The 8,404-nt window shown below is 51.0% G+C and overlaps 1 protein-coding gene across 4 annotated transcripts in view; it reads left to right on the forward strand.

Moving 5' to 3' along the window:
* LOC103725319 (ciliogenesis and planar polarity effector 2) overlaps positions 1 to 8,404 on the forward strand; it is a 31,863-nt gene that overhangs the window by 7,019 nt on the left and 16,440 nt on the right. The gene's annotated exons all lie outside the window — the stretch shown is intronic.

Raw genomic sequence — 8,404 nt, forward strand, 5'->3', positions numbered from 1 at the left:
CAGCGGGGGGCAAAGGAAAACCCCCCCCCAAAAAAAAAAAAAAAAAAAAAAAAAGGAAAGAAAAACCCAAACATTAAACTGCAAAGCTCCGTGGCCATCATCTGGGGTATGTGGAGGTATCATCTGAGCTCCATGGGACCTGGGCAGCCCACCCCCACCGTTTGCAGCACACCCTCTTGCAGCCTCTCTCTTGTGCTGGCTCCACTTAGTGACTACAGCTTTCCTCTGAATATGTCCCATGTTCCTGGAATTTCTAAAACTTTGAGTTTTTGTTGAAACTTAGGCTCCATCTTTACAGCTTCATACCTTGGTGAGGAGCTTCATGCAGAAAATCTGACCCTGGTGCATACTACCTGGCCTCCTGGGCTTTTCTCTGGAGCCTTGGTGCAAGCCACAAGCATTTTGTGTGTCTGAAGAATCAGCCCCATATGGACAATGCCAGGTCCTGCTACCTATTGAGATGTAACCAGGGACCCTTGGACCATGGCTGCAGTGGCCTCTGGGTACTTGTGAAGCTGAAGGGGGTAGGGGACAATGGTATGGTCACTTGAATGGAAATGTCCCTAGAGACTCAAGTATTTGAACACTTGGTCCCTAGTGGTTTGCACTGTTTGGGGAAGGTCATGAAACTTTAGGAGTTGCAGCCTTGCTGGAGGAAGCAAGTCACGGGGGTGGGGGGTGGGGGGTGGGCTTGGAGAGTTCTTAGCCTTGCCCTTCCAGTTTGCTCTCAGCTTCCTCCTCCTGCCACCATGCCTGCATGCGGCCATGGCTCCCCTACCCTTGTGATCTCCCTCTGGAGCAATCGTAAGCCAAAATAAACTCTTCTCTGTTAAGTTGCCTTGCCATGGTGTTTCATTACAGCGACTGAAAAGTAGTGAATGGGGATACTTCCAAAGGCATCCATCCCTGTTTGAGCAGGGAACAGGCGAGGCTCTCTTAGTTCAGACTTTGCATTTTCATACCCTGGGACCTTCAGTGGGAGGGGTCTCGCCCCCAAGGCACCTTTCCTCTTGTCCCCCTGAGCTTCTCTTAGTAGATACAGCTGCTGTGTTTTCCATACCTGCCTCGTCCACACCTTGAACTGTGTTTGTGCTCCTTCTTTGCCAAACTGCACTTTGTCATTTCTTTCTGCTTCATGTTTTGTTCTGAGTAGGCCACTGTAACCTGACTAAAAGCAGCCAATGGGAATCATCCCGCACAGCTTGCATGCTACAACGTCTGAAGTTTTCTCCATCAAATAAATTGGTCCATTATTTTAAAATGGAGACTCGTGGAATTTTCAGGACCTGGGCAGAATGGAGGCAGATTCTTTGCCACAGTGTAACATGAATGACCTCTACTCCACTTCCTGTAGAGACTTGTTATCCTATGAAACCTCATAAGCACTGCTTTTTTTTTTTTCTCCCTGCATCCCCAGCTGGTATGGAAATTACTATGTAGACCAGGCTGGACTTGAACTCACAGAGATCCACCTGCCTTTGCCTTGGAGTGCTGGGATTAAAGGTGTGCACCGCCACACCCAGCATGAGTAGTGCTTTTTGTTACTGTTTTTTTGGTTTCTTTAAAAAATTTTATTATATATTTTTTAAAATATTATTTTCATTTTATGTGTGAGTGTTATGCCTGCATGTAGGTAAGTGCACCCATGTCCCGCAATGCCGGGGGAGAACAGAAGAGGCTGTCAGATCCCCTGGGACTAGAGTTATGGACAGTTGTTAGCTGCCATGTGGGTGCTGGGATTCAAGCCCTGGTCTTCTGTCAGTGTTCAGTACAGTCAGTGTTCAATACAGTCAGTGTACAGTCAGTGTTCTTAACCACTGAGTCATCTCTCCAGCCCCCCAAATTTTTATTATATTTACTTATTTGCGTGGGGTGGTATGCACACAGGTGTGCATGCCATAGCATGTATGTAGAGATCAGAAGAGACCTTAAAGGGTTTCCCTCTTTCGACCATGATCAGGCTTGGTGACAAGTGCCTTTACCCACTAAGCCATCTCACCAACCCTAGTATTTTTTCTTTTTAGATCATTTTTTATATATTCTTTGACAATTTCACATATGTATGTAGTATATCTTGACAATATCCACCCCCCAAGTTCTCCCTACAATTCCCCTGTTTTTTGTTTGTTTGCTTATTTGTTTTTGGTCTTTTTTGAGACAGGGTCTCCCTGTAGCCCCAGCTGACCTTGAACTCACAGAGATCCACCTGCTTCTGCCTCCCAAGTGCTGGAATTAAAGGCATGTGCCACCACGCCCTGCATTTCCCTTGTTTTAAAGACATTTATTACTATGTGTGTGCGTGTGTGTGTGTGTGTGTGTGTGTGTGTGTGTGCCTTTTTGAGACAGGGTCTTCCTGTAGTCCCAGCTGGCCTGGAACTTGCTATGTACCAGGCCTTGATCTCACAGAGATCTGTCTGCCTCTGCCTCCCGAGTACTGAGATCAAAGGACTGCACCACCATGCCCACCTATTGTTACTATTACCGTGTGTGCATGATGGGGGTAGCACATGTCACAGCCTATGTGTGGAGGTCAGAGGACAACTTTGTGGAGTTGGTTCTCTTTTCCACCTTTACATGGGTTCTGGGGCTTGAACTCAGGTCACCAAGACTGCACAACAAATGCCTTTACTTGCTGAACCATTTCCACCTCCATCTTGTTTTTTGTATCCCAGGCTGACCTCAAACTCACTGTGTAGCTAAGCATGACCTTGAACTCCTGATCCTCCTGCCTCTGCCTCCCAAGTGCTGAGATTACAGGTGTGTACCACACCTAGTTTTTTTTTTTTTGTCTTTTTGAGACAGGGTCTCCCTGTAGCCCCAGCTGTCCTAGAACTCACTATGTAGACCAGGCTGGCCTTGAACTCACAGAGATCCACCTGCCTCTGCCTCCTGAGTGCTGGGATTAAAGGTGTGCGCCACCATGCCCGGCCAACACACCTAGTTTTAAACAGGGATTGAATCCAGGACCTTGTGCGTGCTAGGCAAGCATTCTTTCAACTTGCATTTCTATTGACATTCTGGCTTCTGTTCTCACACTAGAATTGCTCACTAACCTCTGCTTACAGGGCTCCATGGCTTCTCTAGCCTGATCCTCCAAGTTCTTCCAATTTCCTGCAAGCTAGTTCTTAACGCCTACAAACCACATGATGGATTTATCACAGCAATGTCCCCACTCCTGGTACCAATTTTCTGTATTATTTTTCATGCCACTGTGGTAAATGGGCAGGTGGAATGATTCCAAGATGGGGGCATGTGGCAGAAGGTCTTCACGTGGCAGCTGGACTGGGAAGCAGAGAGTTGGACTGGAACAGGGGTTGGGTGTAACTTTCAAAGTCCTGCCCCTACTTCTGCCGTATTCAGAGCCATCATTTGAGAACAGGGCATGCGTTTTCATTTGGGCTGAAATGATGTAGCAAGTCCTGTTGACAGTGTCCAGAGACATAGGCAGGTGAGGACAGTTCTCACCCTCGCTCCCCTCAAAGCTGTTACCCCCCAACCAAGAGGCCTGATGGAGGAGCAGCACCTTTGGATTCCAGATTTGTCTCTACACAGGCCTTGCTGTTGAGCTTGAAGTTGGTTTTATGTTTTGTTTTGTTTTTGTTTTTGAGGTAGAGTCTTACTACGTAGCCCAGCTGGCCTGGAACTCACCACATAGAGCAGATCTCGAACTAGAGGTCTGCCTGCCTCTGCCTCCTGAGTGCTGGGACTAAAGGCGTGCACCATCATGCCTGGCTTGAAGCCAGTTCTTCCCGTTTCTGAGCTAGAGTTTTCTCCACTGCAACATGCCAGCACAGCACTGTGTAGCTGTGGCCAGCCAACGCCTGCATTTATTCCTCCATTGAGCCCTGGGGGTAGAGGTTGGGCGGAAACCCCCTCCACTGCTTAAGTTGGTCACCATCTTCTTATGGGGGCCATCCTTCCACACACCCTGGGCTTCATGCTGGGGGTGGGCGGCATCAGAAGGGATTTCAGAAGTGAATCAGAGCTTATTCTTCCCCCACGGTAACCTCCAGACTTTGATGAGGACCAGTTAGGAGCCATAATAAGTGGGAGCGGCATCCCAGGGGTTGCCGTTGCTATATAAGTGATATTGCCATTGGCACAGTGGGAGGGGCATCCCTTAAAGAGTCCTGCACCCCAAATGTGCCTCTAGTTGAGCAGTAGATGATAGAGGACACAGTCCCCACAGATCCTTGGGACCATGGGCTCCTGGGGTGCAAGGTGGTGGGCACATCCTCCCCTCAGCCCTGACAGCAGGGTCAGCTATAGGTGAGGAGGCCAGATCACCCCAACAAAAGTGGGTCAGTGTTAGCAGAGTGGAGCTGTGGCCTGGCTCCAGAGAACACAGATGGGCCCAGAGGTTTGGGCAGCAGGAGGTCCTGAGAAGCCCTGAGAGGGGTGCTTGTGGAGGAGGCTGTTGTCATCACAACCTTGAGTCTGGAAGGGCAGGATTTGCCTCTGGGGTCTCCCAAGTTGTCGGTGACAGAAGCATCAGGTGGCTAGCTGTCTGCCCTGGCGAGGAAATATTAGCACTCATGCAGCCCCAAGCCCCCACAAAGTGCCCTGTGTCTATCAAACGTAGTCCTCAGAGTGGAACAAGAAACCTTTTCTGGAAGCCAGGAGGTAGACACAGAAGTCCAGCACTGAAACTTGGCAGTGGTATGGCTTTGATTCTTCCCGAGCCTCAGTTTTCTCACCTGTACATTGGGACAATAACACCTCTCCAAGACAGCTGAGAGGGTTGTGTGGTACTGAATAGGAACTAGTTGGTACATGGATGGCTTCCTGTTACTCTTTTTGGAGGAAAGGAGGTTACAGACCAAGATGCATTGAGTTCCAGAGCACAGAGTGAAGTATACCAACTCCAGAATCCATGCAGTTGGACTTAAGTCCTAGCTCTACCGCTCACAATTTCTGGAGCCTTGGGCAGGGTCTCTAGGTCTCAGTTTCCTCATCTGTAAAGTGGGGATAATCGTAGTGCCTACTTCTAAGGGGTTTTGGGGAATCATAAACGACAATCCTTGGCACAGGCTACCAATAGAACCATTATTCACTTTCTCTGCCAGGGAGCAGAAGCAGCAGCTGTCAGGGCTCTCAGAGAAGCCTCCAGGCTCCGGAGGTGCAGTGCTATGATTCTGTGAACTCACTGAGTGAATCCCTAGTAGGCCCAGCACGGCAGGACACAATGGGGGAGGTGGCCCCAGGCCTGAAGCTCTTTGGGCCCCTTAGTGCCAGAGTGTGGGCTCTGCACCATCTCTGTGGAGGCTTCCTGCTGCCCCTTTGCACTCTGCTCAACAGCTGGGTGTGTATTGGCAGTCAGTGGCTTCAGAGGGCACAGGGGCATCAGAATCTGGTGGTTCCAGATGGAGGCTAGTGCCTATCTTTTGGTCTTGGTGAATGTAGTGATAGAGGATACAGGGTCAGAGGGACAGACAGAGGCCAGAGATTGGAGAGGTTCAGGAATAGGGAAATGGAAGCCTAGGGCAGGAAATCAGGTCAGAGGTTGGGAGATCTGAGGGCTAGCGGCCCCCTGTAAGCTCATCTTACCATGAACCTGGGTTTGTACCCAAACTAGGGGAGAGGGATGTCGGACTGGTCCTTCGAGGCCTTCCTACACCGCGCTGCTTCCACTTCTGACTGCACGGGTTCCTGTACTAATATCACAGCCCCTGAGCAGCTCTGTCAACTTCACGCAGGCGCCTGTGCGCGCCCCCCTCCCTCCCCGCCTTCCTGGCCCAGATCCGGGTCAGGCACATACACACCCTGCAGGTGGGAGACCCACCAGGCTAGGAGGCGGGCAGGGTGTGATTGTAGGGATGGGGGCACTGAGCATTGAGTTAGCAAGGGCAGGGAGCTAAGACTGTGGGGCGGGGTGCTGAGCCTGGGAGGGGCTGAGTGCTGAGCTTGGGAGGGGCGGGGCCTGCTTGGGAGGGGCGGGGTGCTGAGCCCAAGCTGGGGCGGGGTGCTGAGCCTGGGAGGAGCTGAGTGCTGAGCTTGGGAGGGGCGGGGCCTGCTTGGGAGGGGCGGGGTGCTGAGCCCTGGACTGGGAGGGATGCTGAGCCCTGGAGTGTCGAGGTGCCGGGTCTGGATGGGGCGAGGCCTGCTGGGAGGAGGCAGGGTACTGAGCCTGGGAGGGAGCGGGATGCTGAACGTGGGAGGGGCGAGGCGGATTGAACCACGAGAAGCTGAGTCTCTGGGGACCCCCAGGTGCAAGAATTTCACGACGCCCTAGGGAGCCCGCCTCATCCTCCTCTCCTGGAAGAAGCTGGCTGTGCCTGTGGCTTCATCGCTCTGGAGGTCTGCTGAACCTCCTTTGGATCCGAAAAGGTAGTTGAGTTCAGGCTCGGAAGCCCGCCAACCCTCAGTAAAAGGAGATGAAGGCTCCTCCGGTGGTGTATGCCTTTAATCCCAGCACTTGGGAGGCGGAAGGCAGAGGCAGGTGGATCTCTGAGATCGAGACTAGCCTGGTCTACATGGTGAGTTCCAGGCCAGCTGGGGCTACAGGGAGACCTTGTCTCAAAACCAAAGAAAAAGTAGATTCCCTAAACAAGATCGTTTGAGCCGGGCGTAATGGCGCACGCCTTTAATCCCAGCACTCATTCAGGAGGCAGAAACAGGTGAATTTCTGTGAGTTGAAGGCCAGCCTGATCTACATGGTGAGTGCCAGGCCAGTCAGGGCTACATAGTGAAACCCTGTCTCAAAATAAATAAATAAATAAATAAATAAATAAATAAATAAATAAATAAATAAATAAATAAATAGATAGATAAAAGGATTGCTAACGGAATCGTCCTTTGGTTCCCCCTTCTCCCAAACTCCTGCTGATTGTCCCGAGGCCACCGTCTGACTGGTGCAGGTTGTCCAGCTGCGGTGCCCACCAAGTTGGAGTGAGCACCTTCCTGGTGGTCAACAGTGAGGCCCTATGTGTGGTCAATAAAGCCAGCGGAGCCTAGCCACACCTCCATCAAACTGACCACGCCCCTTAACCTTCCCCACACCTGGACTCGCCCTTTCAAGCCTTGCCCCCTTACACCATCTCGTTCTGGAGGGATTGACCAGATTCCCTATAGTTTTCACTTGGTCAGCCCCTTTGCCAAACTCCTCCCAGGGCACACCCTCTTTTACATTGTACTCCAGCCGGGCAGAAGTAGGTTCTTTGCCCTGGAGGATCAGGCCACTCCACCTCAGGGGGCTTTACTCTCCCTCAGATCAGAGCCCTCCTGGTTTCCAACTAGGGGTCAGGGCAGTACCCCTGCCTAGGATAATATGGTTGGAATTCTCAACGTTCCCTGAGTCCTGCTCTCTGTGGAATGTTGATCTCTATCTCCAGGTGGCAAACCTTGTCCACACCATCGGGGCCCCACCCATTCTGGACAGTGTCTTCTCCCTATGTAATGGCACTTTGGGGTGGGGGAGTGAAGTGGACAGAGGGAGCAGAGGACTCCAGTCACTGAGCTCAGTGGTCATCAATTAGAAGGACCTATTCTGGGGGAGAGTTCATTGGGGTCTGAGCATGAAACTCTCCTGCCCAGTATGATCAAGGCCTGTGGCATAGGAAAAGCAACAGAGCATCTTAGCTCAATGGCTGGGGATGCAGCTCAGTTGTTTAGCATGGGAGGTCCTGAATTCAAGCCCCAGAACCACCGAAATGGTGTGGTGGTGCACACTTGTAATCCCAGCACTCAAGAGGTAGAGGCAGGGGGATCAGAAGTTCAAAACCATCCTCTGCTACATAGCAAGCTTGCAGGGGGGAAGGGGCTCCACTAGGTCAGCTGGGCAGTTTGCCATAGACATCCACTTTCCCAAAAACCTGATGAGGTAGTACCAGTCAGCATTTAAGGATGTAGCTGGGCATAGTGGTGGCACATGCCTTTAACTCCAACACTCGAGAGACAGAGGCAGGTAGATCTCTGTGAGTTTGAGGCCAGCTAGGGCTATACAGTGAGCCTTGTCTTTAAAAAAAAAAAGCAAGTAAGGATGTAGGTAGGTGGTGGCTCAGACAGAGACAGACCTGGGTTTCAGTATTAGTTGTCCTGGCCAGGTGTCGTGATAATTGCCTTTAATCCCAGCACTTGAGAGGCAGAAGCAGGCAGATCTCTATGAGTTCAATGCCAGCCTTGTCTACATAGTTCCAGGCCACCTGGGACTACAGGAAGACCCTGTCTCAAAAAGACACACACACACCATAATATATATCAGACAGAGACAGACCTGGGTTTCAGTATTAGTTGTCCTGGCCAGGTGTCGTGATAATTGCCTTTAATCCCAGCACTTGAGAGGCAGAAGCAGGCAGATCTCTATGAGTTCAATGCCAGCCTTGTCTACATAGTTCCAGGCCACCTGGGACTACAGGAAGACCCTGTCTCAAAAAGACACACACACACCATAATATATATTATATAT

This window comes from Nannospalax galili, unplaced genomic scaffold (assembly GCF_000622305.1).
Source record: "Nannospalax galili isolate Female #2095 unplaced genomic scaffold, S.galili_v1.0 scaffold548, whole genome shotgun sequence".
Lineage (NCBI taxonomy): Eukaryota > Metazoa > Chordata > Mammalia > Rodentia > Spalacidae > Nannospalax > Nannospalax galili.